The sequence below is a fragment of the Vanacampus margaritifer genome, chromosome 9 (genome assembly GCF_051991255.1).
Source record: "Vanacampus margaritifer isolate UIUO_Vmar chromosome 9, RoL_Vmar_1.0, whole genome shotgun sequence".
NCBI classification, from domain to species: Eukaryota; Metazoa; Chordata; class Actinopteri; order Syngnathiformes; family Syngnathidae; genus Vanacampus; species Vanacampus margaritifer.
The window spans coordinates 22,308,943-22,327,300 of record NC_135440.1 but is presented as its reverse complement, the minus strand read 5'-3'; the positions used below and the strand labels follow the sequence as shown (position 1 = coordinate 22,327,300).

The 18,358-nt window shown below is 38.8% G+C and overlaps 1 protein-coding gene across 3 annotated transcripts in view; it reads left to right on the top strand.

Annotated features, from left to right (window-relative positions):
- zc3h12aa (zinc finger CCCH-type containing 12Aa) overlaps positions 1–18,358 on the top strand; it is a 111,567-nt gene that overhangs the window by 64,060 nt on the left and 29,149 nt on the right. Inside the window, exon 1 of one of the 3 annotated variants that reach the window (XM_077576361.1) lies at positions 5,500–5,601. The exons of the other annotated variants lie outside the window; for them this stretch is intronic. The gene's annotated coding sequence lies outside the window, so the exon portion shown is untranslated. Of the gene's footprint in view, positions 1–5,499; positions 5,602–18,358 lie in introns of those variants that run through there. 3 annotated transcript variants of the gene reach the window in all.

Sequence of the window (18,358 nt, the reverse complement as noted above, 5' to 3'; positions counted from 1 at the left end):
ACACACAATGCCAAACACCTTAGACAGGGCTAGCAAAACTAGCATATTTGAACACTGAACAGTAAAATAACATCTTTGTGTATTCCCTCACTCTAATCAGTCCCCCAAGCAACATAAACTCAAGCTAACAATACTATTGTTACAGCATCAAGCCGTTTATTGCACTCCAGTTGAGGTTAACTGTAAATCTAAACACACAAAATGAAGAAAATTACACACAGTGCACACTTAAATGCAAACTCACTTTGTTTAGCCAGTTTCCTGAAAGTAGCTAGCTCAAGGCTAACGCACAATGGAAAGTGCTATTGACTCGCTAACACTAATTAGCACGCTATTCGCGGCACTTTTACCGCTCCAAATAATGGCTATTCATGCAAAACGCTTCAGGAATGTATACGGGAAAGCATCTTAACATTACTCACCGGCATATGCTCTTCCTACGCTGCAAAAAAAAAAAAAAAAAAACTTTTATTGGCTTAACTTGATTGTGACTTTTTCCTTCTACTCTCTAATGTGGCTACAAATTAACAATGTATCAGAGCGCGCGGAACCACACTTGCCCCTAGTGGCTAAATCATGTACAACAATAAAGGCACACACAAACAAAGGCAAGACAGTGTAAAATAATTTAAATAAAATAGATTTAGATCCTAAAAACATGTTTATAACCAAGTCAATCTACAGTGATCTGTTTCTTTTCATATCATCTTTTATTGGGTTATAAAGATAAAACAAACAAGAAGTAGAGAGGAGGAGGTCATGAAAAGATCTCCTTCTGAATTGTCGCCTTGCAACAGGGAGCCAACTTCCATGTTGTTTGACTTTGCCCATCTGTTGTCTTAACGGCGTGTTGTTGGAGGCACATCATGGCCCGATCTGTTTGAGACGGGAAGTCAAGCGCCTCTTTCAATTACTCTCTTATTGGCTTAGATCTCCCCGCGGATACGCCGGGGCCCCGTGTCAACCCTGCCGCCAATGAGAGAGTCTGGGGCTCCCCAGCGGTGCAAATGTCTCTTTGCTTTTACGTCACGCGTCCTCCTGCCCCCACTTGAGACAACGAACGTTTGCGTACCCTCCTCTGAATGCCGCTTTAGCATTTTCAAATAGCTTCACTCACTTGTCTGCTGAACCCTGTTCGGGATTTGCGGCGTATGTTGATCATTGCCATTACTGTCTAACTCAATAAAAACTAGTTTCAGTTAGCTTAATGTTAACATACAGTGGAAAACTAACAGTTAGCAATTAGCATCTATTTGTTGGTTTTGTTACGCTTTAAAAGATATCCAAACACAAATAATATTTATAGTCTGCGAAGTTACTGATAATCCTGCTGTCAGTGGTGGCAAATCCAGGTCTAGAAAATGTAAAAACCCTGCCACAGTTTGGCTTGAGCCTCAGGTGCTAGGTAGCTAGCTAGCTCACTAGCTAGCTAGCACCAGGGGCTCTCTAGCTAGCGAACTAGCACATGAGGCTAAAGCCAAACTGTGGCAGGGTTTTTACTAGCGAGTTAGATAGCTAGCACAAGGGGCTCTCTAGCTAGCTAGCACCAGGGGCTCTCTAGCTAGCGAACTAGCACATGAGGCTAAAGCCAAACTGTGTGGCAGGGTTTTTACATTCTGGACCTGGATTTGCCACCTCTGCCTGCTGTTTTGAGTAGCCAAGAGAAGAGCTGAGCCTCCAATACAGTATAACCGTATGTCTTTTGTTGTGTATCCCGGTTTAGCAAGCAATTAATGGTTCCAAGATAATGACACAAGACTGGCAGATATGACTCTGAGTGCAAACTTTGAAAATAAATGCTGTAGAATTGCTTTTTTTTTTTTTTTGTTTAAATTGCAATTTTTTATTTTCTTTGATTGTACAGCTTAGATTTGAACTTTGCCGGGCACCACGTTTTTGAACCACATTTGACATTTTGTTACACTTTTGCCTGTCAGTTAGTCGTCTGCTCTCAAGCGCATAGCACCGAAGCCTTTTACCCAACTAAACTTTACGCCTACTTCCCCCTGTGGGATTTACCACTGTGAGTCCGTGTGTGTGTGTGTGTGTGTGTGTGTGTGTGTGCGTGTGTGTGTGCGTGTGTGTGTGTGGCACACAGCTGCACACCAGCCCAGTGTGAAGGTCAGGCTACAGCTCGTCTAGCAGCAGGAGATGTCACACCAGGACGGCCCGTGGCAGCCATGCACAAAATTGCCTCAACAGATCACAGACCTCCGCCCATCTGCCATGACGGCAGATTGCAGGTCGCAGGCGGCTGACTTCGGTGGTCGAACTCATAACCCGCCGCCGCGTTTGTCACTCTGAGGCGCCGACCATTTGTAAATGAAGCGTTTGAAGCCCCAAAAGGTTTGTCAAGAAGTGGCAAGCTGTTTGAAATATTGTTCATTTTAATGGCCCAAGATCTTTGTTTGACACTTATGTCCTTTTCAATATCGGCCAAAATAATCTGTCAAAAGTCTCGCCTTATACTGTTATAGTATATCTATATTTGTTTGAGGGGGTGTTGCTATCTGGCTCTGAAACAGACCTGTCCAAAGTATGGCCTGCAAACCTGTATAGTCTATTTTCGGAATCACATTAAACATTCTGTTTGTCCCTGAAATTACACTCTAAAAACAGTTGGGTCAAAAATAACCCAAATTGAGTTAAAAAGGGAACGAGCCAAATGCTTGGGTTAATCATTTAAACCCAAAAAGTTGGGTCAAATTAATAACCCAAAAAAACAACCAATTTTTGGGGGGTGGAGCAACCCAATGTTTTGAGTTATTTATTTAATTTGTGAACCATAAAGTTGGTCGAATGAATAACCCACTAAGCTACTTTTTTTTGTTAGACTTATTATGCAAAAGTTGAGTCAAAAAAATAACCCACAACCCAATTTTGGGGGTTGTTTTGTGTGTTATTGATTTGACCCAACTTTTTAGGCTTTAAATAATTAACCCAAGCATTTGGCCCTTTTTGACCCAAATTAGGTTATTTTTGACGCAACTGTTTTTAGAGTTTAGTGTCCACCCTGTCATGAGGTAACTTGCCTCTTAAGAAACCTTCTGGTGTTTTCAGTGACATTGCTAACAGCATTTTGTTTTTCTATAATGGAGGCTGAAACGGAGATTGTGGAGTAAATATTTACAGTTTAATATCATGTTGCGTATGTGCTTGTCCACTCTGTCATAGTCTATCCATAGTGAAATTAATATGAATTGATATTTAAAAAAAAAAATATTTCAGAAATGTTAAATATGCTCATGTAGCTACTGTAAGTGAAGATCCACCACTCGCTCTCAAAATACACAAATATGTCCACTCTGGAATTGTCCACCCCGTCGGACGGCTTACATATTTTGTTGTTTGCGTTTTTGCAGTTCATTTATGAAAAGAGAGAATAGCGAGAGCTTGACTAATATGCATTCCTAACAGCATAATATCTACTTAATGCAATCAATATGAAGTTCACAAGAAAATCGTAACTTTTTGAAGGATGAAATGGGCAAATCTCAAATGCACCTCATGGCGATATTGACTCTTCTGCGTCCAAGCTTAATGAAGTCGTTATGGGGTATAAAAATGCTGACCTCTGGGAGAATCTGACATCTTGCAGACAGGCTCCGTAGAATATGCGTTATTTCCTTACACACAGCTTGGAGATTGGTTGCGTGTGTGGGGGGGGGGGGTCTGCACAGGAAGTGTGCCACTCTCAGCGCGCCGCCTTTTCTATTTCTGTTTCCGTTCCTGGCGGCTGATGCGTCCCATCTCGGAGAAGTCAATCTTCCTCACAAAGGAGCAAGAGCACCTCCCCCCGCCCCCTCCCCCGAGGGACATCGTTTATTCATGTATCCGATTTTATTTTTTGCTGCGGCGGCCTCCCAGGATTCGCGGCGCATTTATTACAGCCCCCTCCCCGTAATGAAAATTGAATTCAATTCATAGGGCGAAGCAAGATACGCATTGTCTGCTACCAGGATGGTTTTTGCACTTTGACCATTTGTATACAGGTGGGTGAATAACCTTGAAAAGTTTTTTTTGGGGGGGGGGAAGAAAAAAAAAAAAGTTTCAGTGGGGAGAGAGAAAAAATTTCGACCGTCTGTGTGAATAATTGATTATACAGATATGATGGTATTGCGTATGTGCCACATAGCACAATACGGAGTATTAAATAATTATACATACAGATATGTGTGAAGATATGATGCAAGGCATAGAGATGAGTGAACAGACTTTTCACCGTACGAGCCGTCGTTTTGTTTGTTTTTTCTCCACTTTCAAGCAAAATTTCAAGATTCAGGCATTGTATGGGCAGTGAACTCAACTCACTTCGCAGCAAACAGCAGTTTAGATGTGAAAGTCTTCTTTGTTTTTTCCTTACAAGTCATACACGCCAGAATTGCAATGAATTAATCACGATGCACAAACTGTTGAACCTATAATATAGCAGTATTTCTCAAAGTGCAAGTAAATGTTGTTGCTTTATTTTGAATCCAGTAATTACATTTGTGTAGTTCAGTTGTATTTAACTTTAAAGTCCGATATACTTTCATTTAATCTTTTAGGACTGTTTACTGACATTTATTTGAGAACAATTTTCATTCAACTTATGGACATTAACTCATTCACTGCCATAAATTCATTTAAAAAAAAAAAAAGATTATTAAAAATAAGGGGCGACAGGTGATAAACATTTTTAATTGTAATTAATCGCATAGTTAACTCACAATTAATCACACATTTTCTATCTGTTCTAAATGTACAATAAAAAAATTATAGGTTTTCATACTCTTGTTAACAAAAGTAAAAAAAAAGAAAAGAAAAAAGCTTAACTAATATAAATAGTTCAAATGAATTTTTTACGTCTATAGCCGTCAATGGCAGTGAATGAGTTAAAGGGTAAATCAACTCAAAGATGTTTTTGACAATAATATGTTCTATGTAGTCCCACTAGTGTAAATACGGTATTTTGGTTAATATTGCGTTAGTGGAATATGAATTAAGCAGCAAAATCCAGCAGTTTTTATCAATATCAGAAGGCGGCCATTTTCCACTTGTTTTCGAGTGAAAATGACATCACAGTTGCTCGGGTACCAATCACAGCTGAGTGAGCTGGTGATTGGTCGTTGCCTGAGCGTACTGTGATCTCATCTTCAGTTGATATATCGCAAGTGGCAAAATGGCCGCCCCCTGAGATGGATTAAAAAACAGCTGGATTTTGCTGCATAACTCATCAAAATGTGATGTCAATCAGAATGTCATGTCAAGAAATATTTAAGGTTGACTTCCCCTTTTTAATGTTAACAGTTCCCTTTACCTTCATCAAATTTGAAAAATATATTTGAAAAATGCGAACTTTTCAACAGAAAATGAGAACACATGACATCATTGTGGCAAAAATAATCCCTAAACATCATATAAAGTCGATAAAGGTGAAGCTGAAGGTGAGCTGGATGGAAACATTTGTAAACTTTTTATTCCAACTTAACAAAACCATTTGTTATTATGGGATGCGAGCGGAAGGACAGGTGGAGGTGTACCGGCTTCAGAGAGGCGGAGATGAAGGAAGTCGAGCGCTCGGCGGCGGCGGCGGCGGCGGGGATGCAAGAACGATTGAAGGTGGAAATAAATCCATTTTGCTTCTAAAATGAGGCATTTTTTGAGGTTGATACCAAACCAAATTATGGCAGATAATGCCGGGTGAGAGTGTGGGACGGCGATAAGTAGTCGTGCAGGTGGAGGAGAGGAATCCTCCGTGAGAGCTCGACCAGAGCTGGCTGATCTTATCCGGCCTGGCTGCTGTGAGGGATTTGCTCTCTCTTTTGCTTTGCTCCCCCCCCTCCCCCTCCCCCAACCAGAAATTAATTCATGATTATTTTGTTCTCTTAATTTCCTTGCAAAATGAAGCAGCTGCCGCCTGCTTCGACAAAGCGCGTATCCCCGAGCGAAACCGCAAATGTGAAAGCGAACCGTAAATATGACAAAGTATATCTCATGTCTACAGATTTCTTTTCAAGCACAATAATGCGATTGTATAAGAAAGCAGAGCGATTTTCACAGTCCCGACAGATGTGAAATTTTCGACCGCAACCCGTTTAGGCAGCCAACTAGATTAAAGTGACTTTGCCCACTGGCTGGTTGCTGCCAACTTGAATCCATGAAGCGAACATAATGCAAGGCTAGGACACAAAAACATGTCAAGTTTATTATTTTGATGACAAAATCCAGACATCAATTTTTTTTATCCTTTTATCATTTATCAAAACTTTATTTTTCGAGTGTTCATTAATACACATGCAGTATCTCACAAAAGTAAACACACCCCTCGCTGGTGTTAATTTCGTCAACGAAAACTAAACAAAAATAATTTTGTCAACACAAATTTTTCACCGGACTACAACGAGATTAGACGAGACCAAAACCTTCATAAATAAACAATAACTGGGATTAAATGCAATTTTTGCAGAAATTGCGTGGGATTGCTGAACGCTAAACTGAATTCTTATGAAGTAAAACTGAAAGATAAATTATGTGAAAATTGCAAAGTATTAATAGTGAAATACTTTGACAATGATTAGTATTCATCTGTACTAAAGAGTTTCGCAACCCGGGTTTGAACCCGGGTCGTCAAGTGTGGCGGGCAATGTGCCGTAGAAGAATCTGTGGCATTGTATATAACTAGTGATTCAATTTTGAATATAGAATGGAGTAAAAACTTAATGACAAACGGCATCAAAGTAATAGATGTGAAATAATTTGACAATGATTAGCATACGAAAGTTTGAACCCAGGTCTTCCGTTGTGGCAGGTATTCGCTCAAACCACTGTCCTAACGTGACATGCTGAATGGGGACGCATGCTTTTAATCATTTCCATGAAATTATAATGCATTTTCTGATATGATAGTCAGTTGGTTAGCTTGTAATCACTTAGCATAAGCAATAGTCAAAATGTACACAAATACAGCCGTTAATAGCTAAACCCCTGGCAACAAAAGTGTGTACACCACTAAGTGAAACTGCCCAAAGTTTCAATATTTTCTGTGGCCACCATGTTTTTTTCCCCCCAGCATTGTGTTTACTCTGTTGGGCACGGAGTTAGCTCGACTTTCACAGGTTGCCGCTGGAATCCTTTGAAATAAAGAATTCATTCAATTATGGATGAATGGATTCATTCATAAACACGGTGGCGGGAACCAAACACAACTGCTTTCAATTTTGCCATCCCGACTCAATGCTGAAATATAATCAGCTTTCATGTTAAGAAAACTACAAATTAAAAGCGCAATAAAGCTGCCGTAATAAAAACCACCCTGTTTTCAAAACAAAAACAAATTTGTTGTTATATCCATTTATGCTGTCGTTGAGATTACGAAGAGACAGATGCTGTTCTCCCGATTACTTCCAAATGACTTGGCAAGGTATTTTCTGTTTCTGTAATAATACAGAATGTGTTGCTATCATACAAACACAAACTCACTGGAGTGTGTGAACCCAGCGTCGGAAAATGCACACAGGCCCTTTTTCTTCCGTGCGGCTGCTTTCCTCTGAGCCTTTTTAACACTTCAATTAAATTGGATCTGCCTGCTAATTATTCTAATTGATAAATTAGAACTTGATTATGCCACATTACGGTTAGCTGAATCAAAGACGATTATTTGCCTGACGAGGCATTTCATGGAAACGCTCTGTGGCCTCCGCCTTATTTTACCAAAATGCTCGACTAGTTTTCTACTTGGGAAAGCTTTTTAGTTCATTTTAATAATTGTGTGAATTTATACTTCATCACTGTAATTACATGGTAATTACAATGTAATTACATAGTCATTTTTTTTATTGTATTTTTTAGCAGGAAATACCACTTGATGATTTGTTCAATAATATTCCAAGAAAAGTGCAGTCGGAAGCAATCCAAAGTGCCAATCATTGTAGATGCAATGAGCCGCGTTAATGTTATACTTCCCGCAAAAAAAAAAAAAAATTGGACTCAGGTTTGAATAAGCAGCGAGCTTTTTTTTTTTCCTCACCGCTTGCCTGTCTCGCAGTAACCTCTAGCCTGCAAACATAACCCCGCCGCGTGACCTCTGCTGCCGGCAGGCATGGGCTGCACGTGGGCAAAACGGCGTGGGCGGCCATCATGTTTGTGTGCGAGGCCAAACATCAGCCAAAGGAAGCCACAGAACGAGGCGGTCGCTAGGTTAGCAACCCGCCGAGACCTCATTAACAAGGGAGCTTTTACCACTTTGTGGCATCGGCTGACGGCCCCTCGGAGGCGAGGATGAGGGCACCCTCTGACCCCGCCCCCCCCCCCTCCTCCCCGGGTCCCTCTTCCACCTCAGTCAATATGACACATTTTACCTTATCAACAGGAGTCCAGTTGCGGGTTAGGTTTACTTAAACGGGACATAATATGGAACGTTGACTTTTTAATGGCTTGCATACAAATTGTGGGCTCTCGAAAATGTCTCCCCACTCACCAAGTGTGAAATTAAACAATCAAGGGAATATTTATCAGCCTTTTTCTGACAATGTGCTTTCCGCCCCACTGCACTTCTCCGGCAACACTTTATAAGTCTTGCGTTTATCATTTGGCCTTCTCTTGATAGTCTTGGTTTTATTCTACAACGGTGGCTTCAGTTGAATTCATTTTGTGACATCGCTTGTAGCTTTAAAACACTTGTCATTACTTTTTTTTTTTTTTTTTTTTACCAGCCTGCAAAAGAAAATGCCAATGTATAATATTGTATTTTATAAGAGTACACAGTAAAGACATAATTTAATAGAAACAGTTTTCGCGTGTTTCAGTGTAATTGACATTGTGCTGCTCCTTCTGGTGTGACAAATGGGGTGGAAATACTAAGGGGGGAAAAAAACAGAATTTTTTATTTTTTTTTTATAAAAAATGATGCTAATCCGTGGGTGCCAAAGTGTGATTGTGCAGTTATCTACTCTAATTTTAACTTGTAATATCACCATTCACCACTAGATGGCAGATATATCTTATTTGTTACAGAGAGAGTTTGGCCAACTCTGTTTCAGCAGGGTAACAAGATGGCGTCCATATGTCATGTGACCAGCAGGTGACCAATTGCGCTGTAATTGGTCATGCTGTGATTGGTCAACTGATGGTCACATGACATACGGACGCCATCTTGTTACCCTGCTGAAACAGAGTTGGCCAAACTCTCTCTATATACAGCTCTGATTGCTCTGTAATATGTGAGTATTAGGGGTTTTTTTTGGGGGGGGGGAGGGGGCAGATTTGTTATGATATGCAGGACCAACATAGAACCTCAATACTATTAATATTTTGAGCATGTTGATTTTTTTGAAACAAATGAACAAAATGAGTTATTGCACTTAACGCTGCTGTCTTGAATGGTCATTTTTATGCGAGAGCAAATAAATAAAGAACAACAACAAAAGTCACTTTTTCATGGTTATTTTATTGCTTATTTCAAACCTTTTGTTGTTGGATAGGATAGTGGATCTTTAAAACATGCATTGAAAAATGTATTATCAAAAATGAAATGCAGTATATTAAGAGCGTAGGCATGTATTTTGTCCATATTCAAAATTGCATTTTATTTTTTTTTTGTCATACATTTTGTTAGGAAGTGCATGGTCCTTTTGTACCCTCCCCCCGCTCCTCATTATACCCAGTAACATTAGACCTTCTTTGCAGAGGCTAAAGAATATATGCATGTGAAGCTAGTTATGCAGTAGATTTAATTACACATAGTCTAATTGTCTTTGTGTTATGATTAGTTTGACAGTAAATGTCAAAGAGGAGTGGCATTAACTCTTTGACTGCCAAAAAAACGTTAAATAACGTTTAGTAAAATCCTATGGAGGAGTGCCAAAGACGTTAAAATACGTTTTTTTCAAAACTGAGGTGAAACTAACCATTTTCTATTGTTGATGACTGAAAAACGGAATAAGGTAGAAACAAACTTTTTTTTCTGATGAAAGATGAGAGTCCAATCTTTCATTTGGGTAGTATGTGTGTTTCCATAGTCTAAACACATAATTTTCTGTGGACCTTGAAAGATCAGTCAAAAATGCTTAAATCGGCTAGCACCCACGGCATCCCTTTTCTGAAAACGTCTGGCAGTCAATTAAATAGCTTTGATATATAGAGCTAATATTTGTTGGATGCAACAGAATAATGGCATTTCCATTCATTTCAATGGAGAAGGATTTTGTTTTTACCAGTAAATAAGTTATTAAGACTCGAGGTAAGGTGAAAAAGTGCACAATATGTCGCCGTCAATTTTCCAGTTGAATTTGCAGAGAGAGCGCGTTAAACGTCTGCATCGCCCCCCATTGAACAATCCACTTTTCCCCGAATGCTCATCCCCTCTTTTTTTTTTTTTTTTTTTTTTTTGCTTTGATGGCAGGAATATTTACCAGGTGAATATTCGCTCGCTGCACAAACGCGCACAGACGATAAGATGGGGCGGCGAGGCGCACACAAAAGCGACTCTTGGATCCGACTTTAGCAGATAGCCGGCAACCGACATCAAGACGAAACAGATCAATGGTGTGTGTGGGGGGGGGGGGGGGGGGCGAGAGCTGAAGAGAAAAAAGAAACAACAATAAACAGACGGCTGCCTTTGTGCAGAAGTGCGCGTACACGCACCGCGAGCGCGAGTGATGCTGATGGCCATCCGAGTCTTGCTGGCGATGAGTCCTCATGATTTATGGAGGTAGAAAACGTCTCCTCTGACCTTCAACGCCGCCTCGCTTTGTGCTGATGTTTGGGTTAACTGGGGGATTGTGGGAATTCAAAACCACCCAGCAGGGATCCTCCCCTCCCACCCCGTTTTTGAACTCCGTTTCAGTGCATTGCAGATATCATAATCGATATCCACCGTGTGTGTGTTTGTTTTTAACCCCGTATGGTTGATTGATTGAGGCTTAGATGTTGCTTTTGCAGCCAGGATGGAGAACTTGGCACGAGTTTAGTTGCACGATGATTTTTTTAGGAGTGTGCAGTCAATCGCTGGAACAACAACAAAAAAAATCCACTCAGGGATGGCAAACGAAAGGTTTAATGGCTAATACAAGTGCAGCAGGGCCTTGAGATACGGGTGAGCAGATTTAGGGAGCCGTCAGTCAGTCAGTAGATTTTTGTTTTCTTTTTTTTGCTTTTGCTTTGACTTGCAGGTTGTATAGTGGCAGCAAACCCAAACTCAGCTCGCAGCAAGCAGTTTCACAGATATGAGTAAATATTAGGGGTGTCAAAATGAGTGCCTTCATTTGAACCCATTCACTGCCATTGACAGCTGTAGACGTCAAAAATTCATTTTAACTATTTTTATTTGTTTAACTTTTTTTTTTTCATTTTTGTTAACAAGAGTATGAAACCCTAGATTTTTTTGTACATTTAGAACTGATATAAAATTTGTGATTAATCGTGAGTTAACTAGTGAAGTCATGCGATTAATTACGATTACAAATTTTAATTGCCTAATGCCCCTAATATTTAATCATCTTTTTTTTTTTGTATAATAAAAAAAAGAAAAGATTTTTTATATATATTTTTAAGAATTTTTGGGGAAAAATTAGGGAAGTCGGGCAATTACAATTTTTAAATGTAGTTAATTGCATGACTTCACTAGTTAACTCCTGATTTAAACATTTTTAAATAAAATAAAAAATTTAAAGAAAAAATTCTTAAAAAATAGGGGTGTCGGGCGATTACAATTTTTAAACGTAATTAATCGCATGACTTCACTAGTTGACTCACGATTAATCACAAATTTTATGTCTGTTCTAAAACTAAAGGAAAAAACTCGGTTTGCATACTTTTGTTAACAAAAGTGGGGAAAAATTTAAAAATAATAGAAATAGTTCAAATGAATTTTGGACGTCTATATCCGTCAATGGCAGTGAATGAGTGTATATATATATGTATGTATATATGTTTATATATGTATATATGTTCATATATATATATATATATGTATATATATTTTTATATATATATTTATATGTGTGTGTGTTGATAAGTTATGCTTAGTGTGTATTATTGGTGTTAAAATTGACTCTCGTTCTTGCAAATCTGCTTGTAATTTAATTACATTTAAAATTACCGGCAAGTTAAAAATAAAAATAAATGCTGATTTTTTTTTTTGGGGGGGGGGGATGGAGAGAACAAAATTGTAAACTCCACCTACCCCCCAAAATTTTAAAAAAAAAATTAAAATTGTGTTTCTGAAAATGAATCCCAACCCTGCCTCCAAAATTTCCACCAATTCTGCACCATTTGTCCTGAAGCCAAAAATGTCCAGGATATAATCGGAAGTAATATGTATGTGAGTCTAACGCAGAACATAAACCAGAGATGCATTTTAGTCCTGCTTGACTCTCTTTATTCCATCTCCGCAATCACATCCATGTCATTTCCAAAGATGAGCGCCGCTCCAGCGCGGCCACCCTGAGGCAGTCGTTGAAAGCTGCGTCACACTGTTCGTGGGAACATTTCTGAAATATTCTGATGAGTTCCACAGGCTTTGATGCAATAAAAGAGCTTATTTATCAGAGGGGAGGAAAGGCACGCAACTTGCATCTTAATATAACGCCAAAAGATGAATAGCGCCGGTTGCGTTCGTACCCTGTTCACAGTATATCAATGTGTCACTCCGCCCCGGTCGGCTATTCAATAACGTCCTTGCCCTGGAACACTAACAAACTTGCTGCCTGGTTCGCTTGGGGAGGAAGAGCGGATCGACATTTTTTTTACATTTTCGATTTCATGATAATCGTCAAGCTGCTTTGGATCGTGCACTTTATTTTTCATTTACTATTATGATTAAATTGGATTTTTCTTTTTTTGGGACTACGGCGTGTTTTCAGCTAAATTACGTAACCAATTTGAATTGATTCAGGGTTTGATGGTTAAATGGTAAACGAATATGCAAAACATTTCTTGACAATAATATGTTATATGTGACCTCACTATCTAAACGTGACATTCTGATCGATATTACATTTGTGGAATATGAGTTATGAAGCAAAATCCAGCCGTTTTTATCCATCTCAGTGGGCGGCCATTTTTCCACTTGCTGTCGACTGAAGATGGCAACAATTTTGCTCAGGGCCAAGGTTTTTTTAATTAACAAAAAAAAATAATAATAATAATAATGTTTGTTTGTTTTTTAAAGAAAAAATTATAAAAAATTAGGGGCGTCAGGCGATTCAAAATTTTAAACGTAATTAATCGCATGACTTCACTCGTTAACTCACAATTAATCACAAATTTTATATTTGTTCTAATACAAAAAAAAACTCGGTTTGCATACTTTTGTTAACAAAAGTGGGAAATAATGTAAAACTAATAGAAATAGTTCAAATGAATTTTTGACGTCTATAGCCGTCAATGGCAGTGAATGAGTTTCTTGACAATAATATGTTATATGTGACCTCACTAGTCTAAACGTGACATTCTGATTGATCTTAGATTTGTGGAATATGAGTTATGAATCAAAATCCAGCTGTTTTTATCTATCTGAGTGGGCGGCCATTTTGCCCCCAAAAAAAAATTTTGCTCAGGGCCAAGGTTATTTTAGTTAACAAAAACGAACAGTAAAACTAATTTTTCGTAAAAAAAAAAATAAATAAATAAAAAAAAAACGAAAATTAACTGAAACTACATTTTATGTTTACAAAACTAACTAAAACTATATTTATAGCAAAAAATGTCCTTCGTTTTAGTCTTTGGTAATTAATTTAATACATGAGCCTTTGGGGAGGATTTTAAATGTGATTTTACACTCTAAAAACAGTTGGGTCAAAAATAACCCAACAATGGGCCAAAAACGGACGACCCTCTACTTTGGTCAATTTAACCCAACTTTGAGTCAAGAAATGGGTCTTTTAGTGTAAAACAACTCATAAATATTGGTCAGATCCTTTACTTGGGTCAAAAAAATGGGTCATTTTGTATAAAACAACCCAGAAAGTTGGGTCATTAAGTGGATCGGTCCATTTTTTTGATCCATAATTGGGTTATTTTTGACCCAACTGTTTTTAGAGTGTAAGTATATTTATTTCAATATTAACCGAAATAAAGACGTGTGAAAGTGTGTCACACTGGAAGTGATGTTTTCATTTTACCAGGGTGTTAAATATTGTGCACAAGTAATACACGTTCAAATAAATAAATAACGAAAACTAATACTGAAACGAACTAAAACTGGCAGACGCACTACACACTCGCACCCGTCGGCGAAAACACGAAACCGAGGGGCACAAAGGCGGAAGCGCAAGTACAAAGCTGATGTGTGAAAACCCAGAAGTCAGAAGTCCCGCCTCCTTCCGTGGCATATTCCCCATTTTCACTCGACAGCAAGTGGCAAAATGGCCAAGTTTTTTTTTTTTTTTTTTTTTTTTTTTTTAAAAGGAGAGCAATGATGATGTCAAATCGAATGAACAATACTGAGCTCTCCTGGACAAAAAAAAAAAAGTGGCAAAATGGCCGCCTTCTGATATTGATAAAAACACGTTTAGACTAGTGAGGTCACATATAACATATTATTGTCAAGAAACTCATTCACTGCCATTGACGGCTATAGACGTCAAAAATTCATTTGAACTATTTTTATTAGTTTTACATTATTTCCCACTTTTGTTAACAAAAGTATGCAAACCGAGTTTTTTTTTTGTATTAGAACAGATATAAAATTTGTGATTAATTGTGAGTTAACTAGTGAAGTCATGCGATTAATTACGTTTAAAAATTTGAATCGCCTGACGCCCCTAATTTTTTATATTTTTTTTCTTTAAAAAACAAACAAACATTATTATTTTTATTTTTTTTTGTTAATTAAAAAAACCTTGGCCCTGAGCAAAATTGTTGCCATCTTCAGTCGACAGCAAGTGGAAAAATGGCCGCCCACTGAGATGGATAAAAACGGCTGGATTTTGCTGCTTAACTTATATTCCACTTACGCAATATTAACCAGAAAACCATTTTTAGACTCGTGAGGCTGCATAGAACATATTATTGTCCAAAAAAAAAAAAAAATGGGCTTGGCTTCCCCTTTAAACCCGCAACGAGTCCGTTCACCTAACATCCTTTGTTTATTCCCTTTTTGAGTTTTTCCTACTTTTGGAGTACAAGCCAAAGAAAAAGCCAAACACACGTTTTGTTCGTATTCTTTCGAAGTGTGTTTTCCTCCAAATTGTGCTGCAGCTTACTTTTCTTTGTCCTTCGACAATCATCCCATCATCGACAAGTTTTCAACAAAAGTACATTTCTCGTTCTTTTGGCACCTTTTGAGGGAGAAAGACGGGCTAATTAAATAGTCGATGCCTCTCGCCATTGCTGGAAATTTACTTATTATCGATCGTGGCTGCCCCCCCACCCTCACTCCGCCCCCCTTTGCTGCGTACCAGATGCATTTCTTCATCGACCCCACATCACAGTGTGCAGCGTAGCGGCACAGTATTTTTAAATCTCGGGGCCTATTACGTATCGATCGGGAAAAGTTTTTCATTTTTGTTACAAAATACACAATACACTTTGGATGAAAGGGAGTCATATTGGAGTGGCAAGCGGTGTTAATTGCTCGCTTGTGGAGAAAATGCTCCTTTCCGTGAATCTATCTCAGATACAATCACTAGCGCCGTCCTTTTGTCATCTCATGCGTGTCTTTATTCTTTCTTTTTTTTTTTTTTTCTGAAGATGTTTGAAATGTTCCGTCTTGGTGTTAATTCCTGGCTGATTTACAGGACTTCTATATATGGCTCCTACTTCAAGGTGACACTTGGGTGCTTTGTTGTTAGGAAGAACAGACAGGGATGGGGAGGCGGGTTTGGCGGGGGGTTATGTGATGGAGGAGCAAAAAAAACAAAACAAAAACAAGCATCTATTTCTGTCGCGCGACAACCCTCTCCACACGCCAGAAGTTGAATTTACGCGAGGAAGACGGCGCCGAATGCTGCGGCGCCGTCGTCTTTGCGGGCCTTCAAACGGCGGCGACACGATGAAGCGTTTGACAATATAACCGCCGTCATTTGCCGGCCTGTCATGTTGTTGTTGGCTGCGCGTTTACCGTCTCTCCGAGTCTATAGTTTGACCTACATTTAAAGATTTTGTATTCTAAACCGTCTTCTTCCTCGTATTTGAAATCGCAACAGCTCGCCAGCCAAGGTTGCTCGTGTCAGTTGCATGTTGAAAAGATGCGAGAAGCTTATTATGACAGTTTTATTTAGTCGTGCAAATATGTTTACATGCCGTCATGACTGTGTTTACTGTATTTCTGTCTATCAACTCATTCGCTGCCATTGACGGCTATAGACGTCAAAAAGTCCTTTTTACTATTTCTATAAAAAAAATTATTGTAAATTTAAAACAGATATAAGATTTTTGATTAATTGTTAGTTAACTAGTGAAGTCGTGATTAATTACATTTTTTTTTTAAATTCCGCCTGATGATTAAAGTTTTTAATCGTAATTAATCGAATGACTTCAATAGTTGACTCACGATTAATAACAAATTTTCGATCTGTTATAAATGTAAAATATAAAAATTCTAGGTTTTCATAAAAATTTAACTAATAGCAATAGTTCACATCATTTTTTTACGTTTATAGTTGTCAATGGCAGTGAATGAGTTCACTTGCAGCCATTTTCACGAAAGCAACCCCCTTCACTCCCGGCTGTTTTACTGGATTTTGACTGATTTTGCAAGACCCACAGAATATTATGTTCTCTTCACTCTTGCAATAAATAAAACTTGAAACATGAAGTAACTCCTGAAATAAATAAAACTGGGAACATGCAAAAAGCCTTCACACTTTAATGGCTGTTTATGCACTTTGATAGGTGCCGCTGTTTTGGTTAGCAGCAGGGTTTCAAATGTGCTAAGCTGCTGTCTCCTGAAATAAATAAATCTTGAAACATGGAATAAGCCTTCACATTTTTAGTCACTTGTGAGGTTGTTTATGCACTTTGGTAGGTGCTGCTGTTTTGGTTAGCAACAGAGTTTCAAATGGGATAAGCTGCTAACTCCTGAAATAAGTAAAACTGAAAACGTGCAACAAGCCTTCATACTTTAAAGGCTGTTTATGCACTGTGATAGGTGCTGCTGTTTTGGTTAGCAGCAGGGTTTCAAATGTGCTAAGCTGCTGTCTCCTGAAATAAATAAATCTTGAAACATGGAATAAGCCTTCACATTTTTAGTCACTTGTGAGGTTGTTTATGCACTTTGGTAGGTGCTGCTGTTTTGGTTAGCAACAGAGTTTCAAATGGGATAAGCTGCTAACTCCTGAAATAAGTAAAACTGAAAACGTGCAACAAGCCTTCATACTTTAAAGGCTGTTTATGCACTGTGATAGGTGCTGCTGTTTTGGTTAGCAGCAGGGTTTCAAATGTGCTAAGCTGCTGTCTCCTGAAATAAATATATCTTGAAACATGGAATAAGCCTTCACATTTTTAGTCACCTGTGAGGTTGTTTATGCACTTTGGTAGGTGCTGCTGTTTTGGTTAGCAACAGGGTTTCAAATGGATTCAGCAGTTCTCACTTTTATGTCCATGTGTACGCAACCATGTCAACCAACTGACACAATTACTGTCATTTAATTGAGGGAGGCATTTATTTTTGGGAAGTGAATGCTGCCACCAGCAACTAATGTGGACACGGCCGCTATTTGAGGACATAAGCTAATTTCCATATCTACAATACCTTAAATACCTACTTCTCGACTCTCTCTTTTTAGCATCTTCATTAATTCGTAATGCGCCATAAAGTTTAGCTTGTCTATATAAGAAAGCTCCCAGTGTATGCATATGTAATCATATTTGCACAGCGCCCCACTGATGAATATGCAGAAGCGCTTTGAAATCAAAGAGTTCTGCAGTTCTGGGAGTTTTTCGGTAAAACAGCAGCGAGCGGGGTGATGATGATGCAATCGTTGCCTTAACGACATCAGCGTTCATTCAGCACCTCCTCCACGGTTTTCTCTTTATCCAGCACGCAACCATGTCATTTTGTTACTTTTCCTAAAAGATACGAACAAATACGAGAGAATGCTTTTATCAAGTAAAAGTGCCCTATTAACCAAATTCACCTTTTCAGCAGCGGCTTGTTTACACCGTTCGTGTGTGCGCGTGGGTTTGTGCGTGTGTGTGTGTCTAAATAGGTGAGCAGAGGCTGATACAGTGCTCAGGTGATGAATGACCAACAGCAGATAAAGTACACATCAATAACCTCCACAGCAATCCGCAGCGCACTCGGGGGCACTCGCCAACAGATTCATCATTGAATCGTCAGAGGATTTAATCAAATGTGTTTTCTGCGCTCCTGCTTTTGGATTTATTCTACCGTTCATAAAAGTCGCTTTGAGTCAGCATTTGGCGAGTGTCGATG